Consider the following 16414-nt stretch of genomic DNA (forward strand, 5'->3'; position numbering starts at 1 on the left):
TATCAGCCTCCATAAATCCATGAGCCAGTTCCTTGTAATAAGAAAGTAAATTTAATAAATTTATTAAATTTACTTTCTTATTACAAGGAACTGGCTCATGGATTTATGGAGGCTGATAAGTCCCAAGATTGGCATGTTAGACACCTAGGAGTCCAAAAACTTGAGCTAGGAAGGCTAATGATAGGGTTCCAATCCAAAAGCTGGCATGCTCGAGAATTTGGGAGGAGTCAATGTTTCAGTCTGAAGGCATTCAGGTAGGAGATCTCATTCTGGGATGAGAGCCTTTTTGTTATATTTTGATCTTCATCTCATTGGATGAGACCCATTCATATTAATCTCATCCAGAAACACCCTCACAGAAATACCCAGAATGATGTTTGACCAAATATCTGGCCATCCCATGGCCCAACCAGTTTGGCACATGAAATTAACCATTTCAGCCGTCCTTACAGTCAGTCAAATTGATATCTTTCTGTCTCTGGACAGCAGGTGGCTGTCGAGAAGGGCCAGAAGAGGAGGCTGATGGTATTATCATAGGGCCAAGGATCCAGGGCAAAGACAATAAACCCAGCCCTGATAGGAGAATGCTTAGTTCTGGGAAATAGGTAGATTAGTTTCTAAGTTATGTGAAGAATTCATTAATTATTTTTTCGTTCCTGTCTTAACTTATGTACTACTTCCTCAGGGGGACTGTCCCTAGACACTGTCTAAAACAGTCCTTTCAGCATGAACATACATTTCTTCAAAGAACACGTACAAATGGCCAACAGACACATGAGAAAATGCTCAATATCACTGAGCATCAGGGAAATACAAATCAAAACTACAATGGGATACCACCTCACACCAGTCAGGATGGCTTAAACTAATAAGTCAGGAAACAACAAATGTGGGCAAGGATGGGGAGAAAGGGGAATCATCTTACACTGCTGGTGGGAATGCAATTTAGTATAGCCATTCTGGAAGGCAGTATGGAGGTTCCTCAAAAAGTTAAAAATAGAGCTACCTTATTACACTGTAATTGTACTACTAGGTATTTACCCAAAGGATACAAACACAGTGATCCAAAGGGACACGTGCGCCCCAGTGTTTATAGCAGCCATGTCCACAATGTCCACAGCCAAACTGTGGAAAGAGCACAGATGTCCACCAATGGATGAATGGATAAAGAAGATGTGTTGTATATATTTTCAATGAAATACTACTCAGCAATCAAAAAAAAAAAAAAAAAAAAAGAAGCATTTGCAACAACATGGATGGAACCAGAGGGTATTATGCTAAGCAAAATTAATTAATCACAGAAAGACAATTATCATATGATTTCACTCATATGTGGAATTTAAGAAATGAAACAGAGGACCATGGGAAGAGAGGGAAAAATAAAATAGATGAAACCAGAGAGTGTGACAAACAATAAGAGGCTCTTAACTATAGGAAATGGACTGAAGGTTGCTGGAGGAGAGGTGGAAGAGGGGATGGGGTAACTAGGTGATGGGCATTAAGGAGGGCATGTGATATAATGAGCACTGGGTGTAATATAAGATGGATGAAACACTGAACTGTACCTCTGAAACTAATAATACAGTGTATGTTAACCATATGAACCAAGTTCATAAAGTTGAATTTAAATGAAATAAAATTTTAAAATGGTAAAATAAAATATCAGCTGCTATCATTTATTCATTCAGAAAAATTTATTGGGGGCCTGCTCCATGAAGGTCACTGGAGATCCAACAATGACTGTGAATAACAGACAAGGTCCCTATTTTCCTGCATCTTACACACTAGTGGGGACAGAGAGAAACTGAAAGAACAAATAAAGAAGGTAATTTCTGATAGTGATACATGCTCTAAGAAATAAAATAGGGTAATGTGGTAGAGTGTTGACTTGCGCATAGTAGTGGTTGTACTAGCTGTACTGGTCAGAGAAGAACTTTCTAGAATATCACATTCTGCTTGGATTTGGATGATGAGAAGGACCTATCCATTTAGGGACCTGGGGGAAGAGCCTCTTGGGCAGAGATAATGACTAGTACAATAGCTTTACAGGGGAAACCTGTTCCAGGCACTGACAGAAGCTGATGTGAGTGCATCAGACATTCTCATGAAAGGTCATCTAGGTCGTGGTTTGGAGCTTACATTTACCCTAATGGAAATGGCTTTTAAGCAGGAGAGTGATACAGTCTGATTCATGTGTTAGGAAATCACTGCTCTCTGGCTGGGACATAGATTATGAGGAGCAGGAATGGAAGTAAGATGACCAGACATTTAAAAGGGTGTTGCAAATGTCTAAATGAGAGATTGAGAGCTGACTGTGGTTGCAGCAGTGGAGATGGTGGATAGTGGTCATATTTGGCTGTTCTACAGGCAAAGACTTCAGGTCTTGCTAATGGATTGGATGTGGAAACAGAGGGAAATAAAAGATTCAATGGGCAATCGCTACATTTTATTTTGTTAATGGCACTTATTTTTTTGGAAATTATCTAATTTTATTGTGTACTTCGTTGCTTTCTGTCTTCTCCCAGTGAGAGAAGGAACCTTGCTTACCTTATCAGATACTAAGGAACTGCCCTTTCTTCAGTGTCTAGAATAATGGGTGCATTGAATGAATGCATATATAAATACTGACTGAGTTTGCATGGACGGGGCTTGTCCTAAGGTTGAGATACAGAGGAGAACAAGACAAAGACACCTCTACAGACATGTTGCTTACATACTGATGGAGGAGATGGACAATAAACACGTGAATTAAGTTGTTTTATGTTTTGCTAGGTTCGGTGTTGAAAAAGGATCAATAGGGTGATTAAAGAAACATTTCTTCTCTAGTTTTTCTGTTGTTCTGCATTTGTTCACTGGATTGTAACTTCTGTGAAAGCAAGGACTAGTTCTCATATTCTTTGTATAGTTCTGAGCAGAGAATATGAACCCAGAAGCCATGGGATGGTCATGCCCAGAAGGCATGCTTGGTTCCTGGCGGACCTTAGGTCTCTGTTTTGTTATCTGTGCTATCTGACCAGCTAGAGAAGTCAGCCAAGCCCTTTCTACTTTATGCAGGTCAGAAACACCTAGACCCATGGGCCTGTGCCTGGACAGGTCTGTAATTGAACTGCTCCCCTGGCTTTGGTTGTTAATAAGCATGGGAAGCCCACCTATGGAAGCCACACACAGCCTTGATGCAAATTTAGCAGCAGATCATGCCTCCAGGCCACGAGGGAAGAATTAAATCTGTACCGGAATAAACTAAGGCCAATAAACAGGCAGTGCCAGAAAGCAGTGCCCAAAGGGATCTGAGGAGCATCTGCATGTTTATTAAAAAACAAAACAGAAAACCCCCACCTCTCCCTCCTCTACTTAAGGAACATATTTAGACCTTCTCTTATGAAGTCATTTCTTCCACTGCATCTGCTTTGAACAGAAGATTTTCAGAAGAGCTTTGTTTGCCCTTAAGCAGTCTTTTCCTCAGATAAAGATGTACAGTTAGGGGAAATTTTTACCTGAGTTGTTGGTCAGCTATCAAAATGAAAAATGAAAAAACTTCCCAAACTGGAGTAAGCATGGAATGCTTTGGCAGCCCGACACTTTGCAGTTGTTCTTTTACAAACTACTGTACACGTTTTAGCCAGAACAGACTTTTTGGTTGTCAGGTAGTCAATAAATATTTATTACATGCTTCTTGTGTAGTGTTTCTCCACTGGGAACTGTTTCTCAAGGTTCACCATCATGTTACTTTTCTTGTCCCTGTGTTCCCCATAACTCAAGATCGCTGACCCACTTGGCACCTTTAGGAGGAAAGGGAAAGCAAGGCTGACCAGAAAGCAGACTAGGAAGAGATGAGTCATGACCATTTTTATGCTGAGAAAAACAGCTTAGCATAATGCTAAGGAGATAGTCGATAACTCAGTTCATAATTCAAAACTGATTGTTTTTAATAGTGATGCCTGGTAAGTTGAATGTCTGACTTTTGCTTGCTGATAAGCACCATATGCAGAAGTCTCTTTATTTTGACTTAGATCCTAAACAAGTGTAGAGAGCACTGACCATGAGAGGGCATGGCTAGGAGTGAGGCAGGATATGGAGATCCGTCGACACAGTGCCTGTCTTCCGGGGCCTCAGTGTTGAGTGCACAAAAGATGTGTCCATGAAGCCTGTATCTCAGGGAAGACTGTACTAAGGTTAATCAGAGAAATAGGAAGTCCTGTGAGAACACAGGAGAGGTGGATATTTACTTCTTGGAGGAATCCAGGCTTGGCTAGTTATCCTTCTGCACACTTTATCCCAGCTCTCAGTTTGGAGTGTTCCTCTTGGATTATTAGTTTTCTCTGGCTTGTGGCAGGCCTCATCAAGCCTGGTATGTGCGTCTGTGTTTGCTTTTATCAGATAATCTTCCACCTACTTTGGGTTTACCCTTTGTTTCCAATTCCTTGCTTAACTTCAGAGTTCTTTGCACAGCAGGACCGAATGTTCGGAATGTTCCTCCTTTGTTTCCCACCCAAGTGAAGAGCACTGATGCAAAATTGTTTTAGCAAAATGGATATGACTAAAATCACCACTGCTGGGTAGTTAAGAGGAAGAGATCTCCCACTCCCTATACTCCTACCACCTCTTTCCTTCTATCCTATCAAGGCAAATAGGTTGCTGGCTCTCTAATTTCTCAGCTGTTGTAATCAAGTGCCTCCTTTCTTGTGGTGCAGAAAGCTATGTGTTTATACTTCCAAGGTGACCGAAACATTTAAGTAGTTTTGAGAATTAATTACTTTTAAAAATAGGAAGATTTGAACGATACATGTAAATACTTTCCTTGACTCTCTCTGCCAGCACCATTGTATCCAAGTCAGAATTCTTAGATGGAATCACTGATAGGATTTTGATGTCTGTTCTTCCAGATTTCTTTTCCATGCATTGACATGGATGTATACAAATTCAGGTAAGTGTGTAGTTTTGGGTTTTTCCTATCAATTCAGTTTAGAAATCCTTTTACATTAGTACATACTACTTCATCACTTTTATTTTTCATTTTTTTTCTCTTGGTAGCCATTTGTTTTTCTAAATCTTTTTTTGCCAGACATTGTTTTGAAAAGCTATAGAAGCTTCCTAAGTTTATCTTTCCTCTGCTACACAGATTAAGTTGAGGGCCTGAATACAATAATCCAGCTGTATGTTGTGCTGCATAAGAATAGGTTACAATTTCATTAAGACTCAATCTATTTCTGGGTGCCTGGGTGGCTCAGTCATTAAGTGTCTGCCTTCAGCTCAAGTCAGGATCCCAGGGTCCTGGGATCAAGCTCTGCATTGGGCTCCCTGCTCTGTGGGAAGCCTGCTTCTCCCTCTCCCACTCACCCTGCTTGTGTTCCCTCTCTTGCTGTCTCTCTATCAAATAAATAAATAAAATCTTAAACAAACAAACAAAAAAAGAATCTACTTCTGGTTTATCCCTATTTCTGGAGCATGGCCCTTCAGGGCTTACAGTCAAAAACCTGGTAGATCTTTGAATTCATAACACTGAGAGAATGTAGAATTTCGGGTCTGCTTTTGAGAGATTTTGGCTTACCTCTTCAGTTTTGGGCCATGCAGCTTCAGAACTTGACAGATAACTTGCCAGGGAGAGCAACTCTGTGGTCTGGTCCCCTCAGATTTCCAGTGTTGTTACAGATGGCTGCCAGAGGATCTGCTGGTTTATCAGCCCCAGCAGTTGTCCTGTGCTCAGGCCTGTTCTGATTCTGTCTTCCCGATCCTCTAGAGCAAGCCAGCTCCTGAGCGGCAAGTGTCCCCTGTGGGTAGCTCATATACTTCGGTCACCTCTGAAATCTTTTCTTTTTGGAATTTTACTTTTTTCAGTCCTCTTTGCTTCAATAACTCTAATGTTTTAAAATATATTATTTTTGTAGTTTATTTAATTTTTCTTCTTGTTTTAGTGGGAATGTATCTAGCCAGAAGTAAAACTCTCTCTGTTTTTAACTTCTGCAGATTATTTCATTGCATGGCATATTATCTTCTATAGTTTATTTCGTCATTTCCCTGTTTATAGATATACTGATTATTTTAATTTTTCACTTTTAATTACAATCTTACAATTAAAATTCGGGTATATGTCTGAATAATACCTGGAATTTCTGGAGTGAAACATAAGGATTTGTAATTTTTATAGAAATTGCCAGATTTCCTCCAAAATGATTTAAATTTGAATCTCAGAGTTGAGGCTTCCTTTCAACTTGGACCAATGCTTTTGAGGTCTTTGTTTGATATAATAGCTTGGACCTAGTACCAAATATTTTCCTAGGAACATGTGAAGGCCTATCAACTCTTTCAGGGACACTGAGCACACTGATGACTTACCTGCTATGTTGTCCTTGCCATTCTGACCTCAGTGCTCTCCTGAGGATATATTCAGTACTTACTTTTACAATGTGTTAGATGATCATGCAGTGGATTATAAGAGTTCAGCAAATTCTCTAAGATTCCAGGGGAATGATGTTGGCACTGAGGAGACATTCAGTAGAAAGAAATAAATCACCAAGAATAGCATATTTTCAATACAGGCTATTTCCCAGTTAAAAAGTTTAGTTATTCTTGCACTGAGAGAATACTGGCCACTGCCTCAAAGCTGTGGGGCTTGCTCTTTATTCATAGGACTGATTTTTCCCATTTGCATGCTATAACATCAGTCCTTTGGATTGTATCATCAGTGTATTTGAATACACTTTCCGATCCCCTTAGAGCTGGTGAACTTGGGGTGTGCAAATGTGTTCAGCCAATAGGAGCTCCACCAACGCATAGGGTAAATCTGCTGGGATAGTTGACTTGGGTCTCCTTTCACTCCAGGATAGAATTAACCTCTGGGCTGAATAGGTAGGAGGTAGGAGAAGTCTTAGGCCTCTGGACAATTAACCTAAAATTCTAAAGGAAAAATTCCTTATTCCTTTTTTCTTTCGCAAACACAGCATTTGTATACTCTCTATTGTAGTGACGCAAAAAGCTATAGTGCTTATTTTCAGAAGTAGTAAATGGATCATCAATTTGAGTTTTCTCAAAATAAATACTTGTTTATTTTGAATTAAGAAAATTGAGTTTGGATTTAATGATGTCAGTTGAATTCTTTGAAATCTAGTGGAGGAGAGGTCAGCAATAAAGCAGCCGCTGTTCTCGACTCATTCATTCATTCACTCTTCATTAAGCAGTTAAGACCCTACTAGGTGTTAGACACTGGGTTTTGCCTTGGTGATAGAAAATGAATAAGACTGTGATATTTCTGTTGGTACTATATAATAAAAATTGTGCGGATTGATGTCTAAGCCAGCATGAACCTTTTAGAATTTAGAAAGTAGCAACCAAACAAAAATACTCCAGTTAGGAGCAAAATCGTATACAGCCAGTTGTGTGAGAAAGTATTCTGCTTTTTAACAGTAACTTTGAATCTTATGACCAACACTAAGCAGAAAATTGGGAAGACCAGTGAAAGGGGCAAGAAGTTAATGGGATGGGGACAGAGCTGAGAGGGCAAAATTTGAACAGAAGGAGGAAAAGCAACAAGGATTAAGGAAGGTTGCTTAGGTCACTAAGCTTACAAGATCTTCTATTTCCCAATCAGTACATTGTGACCCTGAGGATGTAAGGACATGACGAATATATCACTGGGTGTGATAAATTCTTTATATTCTCACTTCCCTTTGCTAATTCTGGCATCAGAGTTGTTGCAGAGAACAGGCTCAGCAGGGAATGGAGGTACATCTTAAACAGGTGTGCCTATTCTTAAGCGAACTTGTTATGTTTAAATTCAGATTTATTCACTTAACAAAAATTACATGATTACCCAGAATGCCTGGCACCAATGCTCCCCACACTGGGGATACACCTGACAAACACATTGGTCGAGGACTCTGAGAGTGAGAAGACTTGAGGATGGGCAAGCTTATATATACCCAATCATGATATAAAACAGGATATGATTAAGACTTTAAAGAAAATGCAGACAAAATATGGTGTCTGTTCAGGGAGAAAGTACTTCTGGTTGTTGGGGAATTGAGTAGAGGGAGGAAGTGCAAACAAATCAGAGAAGTTTTCATGAAGGGGGTAGTATTTTAACTGATCATGGGAGTTGATTTGAATGTCAACAACTTATGGATCTCAACAAAGAGGAAGGATGTGGACATTACTGGTGAGGGAACAGCAGTATCAAAACCATAAAGAAAGAGAACTTGTCTCATGACTATCGATGTTTAATGGGAAGAGGGGGGAGTTGGAGCATGCAGAGAAACATAGGTCACAGTATGTTTTCCAGTTCCTTCTACTTATGTATGTGGACTGTGCCCATGCCACCTAACCTTTCTGAATCTCAGATTCTCCATCTTTAAAAATGAGGATAATAATACTGATTTTGTTTTGTGTGTGTTTGATTTATTTTTTATTTTTTATTTGTTTGGTGAGGGTCGGTTATAATCTATGTAAACTCTGGCTCTAAATAAATGGTAGCAAATATTTATTGTAAATAAGCTGTCTCAATTTTAGGTAATGGTTTTAGATAAAATGAACAGTCTATGAAAAAGACAACTTTTAGATGGTCTTAGGGATCTACTTTAAGAATATAGACTTTATATATGGGTATGGTGTGATTAAGGTTTAGAATTTGAAATTTTATACTGATAGCAGTGCTGATGCCAGATTCATTGTAGAAATAATGTGCAAAAGATTAGAACAATTAGATATGGAGAATGGTGTCAGATGCTGCTAGTCACAACTGAGTATCTGTTCTTTCCCCCTTCACAGTAATAAAAACCCTGATTTTTGGCTGTAAACTTGGTCATCTAAAATAAAGACTATATTTCTCAGCTTTCCTTGTGGTAGGTATAGTTGAAGAGATTATGTTCTGGCCAGAAGTATCACATGGCATGCCTAAAAGTTATCTGGCACACAACCTTTCCTGCCATCACTTTTTAAAAAAATAATTTAGATAATCTGCCATTTTGGTCTTGGTCTAGTTATAGTGGCTCATTTGGAACATTGGAGGGATGAACTGAAAGCAGCCTGAGTCTCACACCTCATGGAACAGATTGCCATTCCAGCCTTAGACTGAATTTCACCTGACCTCTCCATGAGAGAGTATGAAATTATTCTTGAAGCCACTGAGACTTTGAGATTCTGTCATTTGCATTAGAATCTAATCCTAAGCAACTCAGAGCCAGAGGAAAAAAATGAATGGGAGCTTAGGTTCTAGGATTTCAGGCCAATAGCAGTATTAGGAATATAAAGGAAACATATTTGGAGCAGGAGAATGATGCTTTTGGCTTGGGGTATAATCCAAGTGGAGATGTCAGATGATTAGCAACCAGTGTTAGGAGCCCAGAAGAGAGGTCAGAGTGGGAGATAGAGAAATGGAGTGGGTAATAGGCCTCTAAGTAGCTCTGATAATTGAATGTATGGGAGGGGATGAAATTTCCAAGGGAAAAGTGTATAGAAATAGTATAAAAAACCGAGTGCAAAAAACTGAAGACTGACCCTCTGGGAGGCCTCTGTAAGGGGCCAAAGAAAGAAGAGTTGAGACTGAATTGAAGAAGCTTACTTCTTTTGGACCTGGCAGGAAATGTGCAAGAAGAAAAGGAATTTCCAGGTTTCTGATAGTTAAGATTATATTGATTATATGTGTTTGTTAATGGATAAAATGCTATTTTTATTGAATGAATCAGGGAGGACTTTGATTCTAGCCCATAGGGCTGTTTTCTGCTTTTTTCTTTTTTTAAAAGATTTTATTTATTTATTTATGTGACAGAGGGAGATCACAAGTAGGCAGAGAGGCAGTCAGAGAGAGAGAGGAGGAAGCAGGCTCCCTGCTGAGCAGAGAGCTGTATGTGGGACTCGATCCCAGGACCCTGAGATCATGACCTGAGCCGAAGGCAGAGGCTTTAACCCACTGAGCCACCCAGGTGCCCTGTTTTCTGCTTTTAATGCTTGGCTATAGCTTTGGTTGAGCTCTTCTTAGGTGAGCAGGGACATATCCAGGTGTTCCAGTGACAGAATTGCCAAAGAATTCCATGGCGGATGAATGGTCCTTGTTGGAAAGTCACTTAATGGTTTTGAAGTTGTGAGTAGACGATCATGCTGCTTAAGCAACAGACCATGAAGACAGAGAACTCATGAATTCTTTTGGTATTGTCATCAAATAAAAGTAGCAAGAAATTGGATTTGACATGTTACAATAGCATGCATAATTCATCTTTGGACTTGGTGATAACAGGTCATCCTGTAACTGGTACTAACTAGTAATACTGAGTATAACTTTTCCCTGGATATATACCAGAAATTTATGGGTATAGCTGTGAGAGGGAATAATGAGAAACGTGAGGGAAGGGAAAGTTTGTGCCAAGAGGAAGGTTGGAAGGAGAGGCACTGTTCCTCTCCCACTTCCTAAAGAGCTTGTTCTAGAGCTGGAGGCCTAGAGCCCTCGCCCCTAGTTGTCTAGTGTGTCTGCTTGCCCCAGTTCCCACTCTCCAGGCTCAGCAAATCTGCCAACCATCTTCTCTCATTTGGAGAGGATGAAAGATACTGCTATTGGGTTCCTTGATTTCCTGAAGGGTCTTTGAGACTTCATGCATGGCCCAACCCAAAACTTTTCTTCCCCATCCAGCAGGAGAAGAGGAAGCTGCAGACCATGAAAACTTGTCTGTACTCATTAGGAGTCTAAAGGGGTAGGTCTGTGTTTGTACAGGTTATAGGTATCTTGGACAGGATGTTGATCTGAGCAGCAGTATGCAAAACAATTATATGTTCCATGTTTTCAAAGATGAAACAATGCAGAGTACAGGGCCTTAAGAAACCCAAAAGAGTAACAAACCATAATAACAAAATATCACATTTGCTGCCATATCTTCTAAACCTAGAGGAATGCCTAAAATACTTGCTGAATTAATTTTGGATAATATTCTTATTTCAGGAATATTTAAACCTTCATCATAAATCTAACCTGTGCCCTGTATTTTTAAACATGAGGAAATGAACACCAGTAGCTGCTTGGAGAAATGGGATGGGAGATGAGACATAGCATGGGGAAAGGAGTGAGAGATAGTACGGCTTCCCCATAAAGTATTCATTGTAGGTACTGGCCAAATCCTGGTTCACATCTCAGTTCCTTTAATTGCTAGTTGTGTGATATTGGGCACATTTCTTAAATTTAAGCCAGAGTGTCTTCATTTTTAAAATCTGAGTAATAATACCTACCTTTAATGATTTTGTAAAAAGTAAATTAAGTTGATGAGAACCTTCTTAGTAAATTCTAAGTGATAATTCAAAAATTGGATGTTATTACTGGTACTAATAGCAATAGTAATAAAATAATAACAATTGAAACACTTCCAGGGAGTAGGGTCTGTGGAGGAAGGCATGAATGGAATGCTTATGTGGAATATATGGGCTTTGGGCCTCTGGATGTATAGGAAGGCAGGTGGCTCCAAAAAGTAGAGAAATAATGATGACTGCTATTTTAAATTATGGTGTGATAGTCATTTTGTATAAGCTGTTTTGAAGACTCACCAACACTCTGAGCTAGATTCTCCATTTTACAGAGAAATCTGAGGCTGAACCTTGTTATGAAAGCTATTGTAGGTCATCCTGTTAGTGTCAAAGATGGACTTGAACCCTGGTCTCTCTGGTTCATATGGTGACCTTGCCTCTCCAGGATTCAACATAGAATCAACAGTTCGTTGAATGACAGCTGAGCTCTACCCACTTTTAATACTTCAATAGACTAGGTCTCCTAGTCAGTGAGACTGAGAGCCCATGTGGACTGGAGAGGCAGATGTTAAGAGTAGACCACCATGGTGCTGGCTCTGTCTTGGGGGAGAGCAGAGGAGGAGGCTCTGTTTAGCTTTGAGTTAGTTTTGAGCAGCACTTAGGTGATGTGCTGAGATACCCAGTGTCTCTTTCCTTGACAAGTGCATTTGAAAGGAGCCCAGCGGGACCCTTTCTGGTGTTTGTGGTCAATATGCTACCCTGTGGAGAGTGGCCATTTATTAATTCCTATTCCACTCATCTTCAGTTCATTTGACATTGGAGGGGTTGCAACATGCCCTTGCCTCTTAATCTGGGCCTTCTCTAGAATTGCCGTGTGACTGATTCTTTGTCAGACTTGGTTAGAAATTCAGATGATATCGATTTTAAATAGATCTGTGGAGTTTGAGAACAGTTAGAGCACAGATGAGAAGAGGTTAAATTTTTCCTAAATTCAAGTTGTCTGTTATTAAACTCATCATCTCCTAGTAATGGACATAATCATGGAAATAATAATCTGTATTTTGTCATCCATCCATCAAACATTTATTACAAGCTTACTGTATATTAGTGCGCATAATAAGCGCTAGACATATAAAGATAAATACATCAACAACGCCTGTCCTGAAGAGTGGAATGGAGAGCTGAGGGTGATATTATGTTTGTCTGGGAAATACATGCCCAGCAAGTTGTTATGAAAGTGTGGTTTTTTTGTTTGTTTGTTTGTTTGTTTTTTTAGAGGACAGGAATTGCATTTATTTTGTTCATAGATAGAGCCTACTTCCACAGAATCTAGCACAGAATCTGGCTTAGCTAAGTACCCAAGACATTTTATGAGTTGACTTAATATTTCAAATATTATAATACATTATATTATTAATGTTTCCATTTACATGACTAAGTGGCCAGAATGAGTTTGTTCAACCCATGAGTTCTTTTTGCTCCCTTTAGTGAGCTGGAAATTTTGGTTGCCAAAGTCAACCTGGTAGCCAAGTGTTTAAATTTTGGTAATTAATGATTGTGCTTAGTCACAGGTTTGATGAATGTTTTATTTTTAATAAAATCAGAAGGTTTATGACAAACTCAGGAAATCTGTTGGCAGTTTTAAGACATTAAACCAGGTTGCTTAGGAAAATTTTCCAGCAAATGAGACCTATTGGATTATATAATATTCTTGCAAGGCAACTAGAAAAGAACTTTAAAAATTATATCTATTTTGCTATCTAAAAGTGGAAATTACGTGAAAAGGGAACACACTATAGAAATTTGTTGGCTTTTTTTTTTTTTTTTTTAATCAGAGGAGTAGTAGATTTTCATTTCTCACAAAAGTTAAATCATAGGGGCATCTGGGTGGCTCAGTGGGTTAAAGCCTCTGCCTTCAGCTCAGGTCATGATCCCAGAGTCCTGGGATCGAGCCCCACATTGGGCTCTCTGCTCCGAGGAGAGCCTGCTTCCTCCTCTCTCTCTGCCTTCCTCTCTGCCTACTTGTGATCTCTCTCTGTCGAATAAATAAATAAAATCTTTAAAATAAATAAATAAATAAAAGATTTTATTTATTTATTTGACAGACAGAGATCACAAGTAGGCAGAGAGGAAGGCAGAGAGAGAGGAGGAAGCAGGCTCCCTGCTGAGCAGAGAGCCCGATGCGGGACTCGATCCCAGGACCCTGAGATCATGACCTGAGCCGAAGGCAGCGGCTTAACCCACTGAGCCACCCAGGCACCCTAAAATCTTTAAAAAAAAAAAAGTTAAATCATAGTTCTAAATGTGGAATTAATAGTTTCCACTTGATTACTAATTTTTTTTTAGAGTTGACTTACCTATTTGTGGATGATTTTAATTACCCCTTCCTTTTAAAATTCAAACTCTAAATTTAAGGCTGAACCTCAACATAGTATTTATGAAAATGGGTTAAATCACATGGCATGTTCCAGTGCAATCTGAAACCACACCAAGTACCAGAGGTCTTATGTTTGAAAATTATTTTAATCAGTGATGGATTTGGAATTATTGCCAGGTGATTCTTGAATCTTTAGGCCTAGGCCTTATGAATACATTATCCAGATGTTTATAAAATGCCATTCTACTAATGTCCTGTTTATACTTTGACTTTGTGGTAAAGAAATATATTTGCCTACTTCAAAGTGCCAGATGAAAGTATTTTACATCAACTAAATATTATTCTTGAGCTGTTCAACAGCCCTTCACCCTCACTCCTTCTGCCTTACATGGACTTATTTCCTATCATCACCTATTTTCTCCATGACATATGACAAGAATTCAGCCTGTTTTGTTGAATTTCATGTGAATACTAAGTCCTTGGTAATGCATCTTATACCTCTGCTAGCTTTTCTACTTTTCCCCAAATGAATTCTCTCTTGGAAATATAAGTTTCATTTCTCAATTTTTAAAACCAAATTATTAATTGAAACTATTCAAAATGACTAGAGGAATATCCACTAATTCCTCAAAACTCAGCAGCAGAATCTAATCCTTTGAAAAACCTGTCTGCTTAACTTATCACTATTAATCAGTTTAAGATGACTTACAAAGGTATATTGGGAGAAAGAAATAGAAAAAAAGAAAAGAAAAAAGCAATATTAAAGCTGACATTTTATATTCTGCTTAGGAGGGTAAAAACACACACACACACACACACACCCTTCTTTTACTTTTTCATCTACTTTTGAGTCATTTTTTGCTACATAAATTTACATATATACTATTGGGGTTGAGTATATGCACAATTTTGAAGCATGTTTTAACCATTTTCCAGGTCATTAAATATCCTTCAAAATATGGTTAATGGCTGCAGAGGTATTTGTGATGACTTTACCATCTTTCATTTGGTCTTTCCTAATTTTTTATGGTGGCGAGTCTCAGTCCCATGATGATTCACAACAACCCTTTATCTTAACAGAGACCCTCTTGGTTCACTATGTATTCATTACTGCCTGTCACCAGATAGTTCTGGCTGTTCATTTTCTACATGTAAAAGAGCACTGCACTTTCTGACCCCACTGGGTTTTGGTGAAATACACGACTTTTCTTAGCCAATGAGATGTGAGCAGAACATTTAATTATTGATGAGAGAAATCTTCCAGAGTGCTTTTCCCTCTGCCACAGTAACTGGCAGTGTTCCAAAGAGTGGCTTCTCCATTAGTCTGGATCCCAGAGTGAGGGTGAGGCCAAGGTGAGCACCTAGAAGAACTGGGATGGATAGGTAATGTGAGCAGAAAATAAAACTGTGTCTTGGGAGTTCTGGCCAAAGATGGCAAAATAGGAGGCTTCTAAACTCATCTCCTTCTACATACACACCAAATCAATAGCTATGCACAGAGCAGTTCCCTCTAAGAGAAATTCCCAAACCAGCCTAGTGACTCCTACTATCAGACAAGAAAACACCCTCCCTGAAATGGGTAGAAAAGACTAGGGCACACTCTCCCTATAAACCTTAACTCTGGTAGCGTGATGCCCAGTTGCAGAGAGACACTGCAATTCCCAGCCTTTTCCCGAGGAGCAAAGTGCTTGGAACTAACATCTAGTGCCCCCAGCTTTTAAGACTTCCACCGGAGGGACAGTATCCCTTTAATACCTAGCACTGAAAGCCAACATCATGTGTGTACAGGAGACCTATAGCAAAGAAACAGTTCTTACTGGGCTCACTGTAGCTAATCACCTCAGCCTCAGTACCAACGGAGTAGACAGAAATGCTTATTTCTCAGTATGTCCCTGAAAGAGGTCTGTTTGCATCCTTTAAAAGCTCCTACCTGAGGTTTCGGGCTTCTAAAATATAGCAGATGTCTAGGGGCTGAATGCAATACTCCCCTCCTTGTGAGGCTGTAGACACCATCTTTAAGTTCTCCCTCTGGCCTGCTCCACATTGCTCTTGTCTCCCTGGAAGCTGCATGTGTACTCACATCTGGCACCCTGGCTTTTCCAACTGCCACCCAGAGGATACAGCCTTGGATTGTCTGGCTGTGGTGGTCAGCAGGAACTGCTTTTTTTTTTTTTAATTAAAAAAAATTTTAATTCCTGTAAACATACAGTATTGTGTTAGTTTCAGGTGTACAGCATAGTGATTCAACAGTCCCCTATATTACTCAGTGCCCATCATTATTAGAATAACCTTAATTCCCTTCACCTATTTCACCTATCACTCTCTCTGCCTCCTTTTTGGTAACCATCTGTTAGTTTTGTATAATTAAGAGTCTATTTGTTGGTGTGTCTCTTTTTTTCTTTCTTCATTTGTTTTGTTTCTTAAACTTCAGATGAGTGAAATCATATGGTATCTGTCTTTCTCTGACTTACTTCACTTAGCATTTTACTCTCTAGCTCTATCCATGTTTTTGCAAATGGAAAGATTTTATCCGTTTTCATGCTGAGTAGTATTTTTTTGTATAGATATACCACATCTTTATCCATTCATCTATTAATGGACACTTGGATTTCTTCCATAGTTTGGCTATTGTAAATAATGCTGCAGTAAACATAAAGGTGCATATATCTTTTCAAATTGTGTTTTAGTATTTGGGGGGTAAATATCCAATAATGGAAACGCTAGATCATATGGTCACTCTATTTTTAATTTCTTGAGGAAACTTTTTATTGTTTTCTACCTTGGCTGCACCAGTTTGCATCACCAGCAGTGCAGGAGGGT

The 16414-nt window shown here is 39.2% G+C and overlaps 1 protein-coding gene across 3 annotated transcripts in view; it reads left to right on the forward strand.

The window, feature by feature from the left end:
- The window catches only part of CPQ (carboxypeptidase Q), a 383503-nt gene that overhangs the window by 165659 nt on the left and 201430 nt on the right, over positions 1-16414 (forward strand). The gene's annotated exons all lie outside the window — the stretch shown is intronic.

This window comes from Mustela nigripes, chromosome 3 (assembly GCF_022355385.1).
Source record: "Mustela nigripes isolate SB6536 chromosome 3, MUSNIG.SB6536, whole genome shotgun sequence".
Classification (NCBI taxonomy): domain Eukaryota; kingdom Metazoa; phylum Chordata; class Mammalia; order Carnivora; family Mustelidae; genus Mustela; species Mustela nigripes.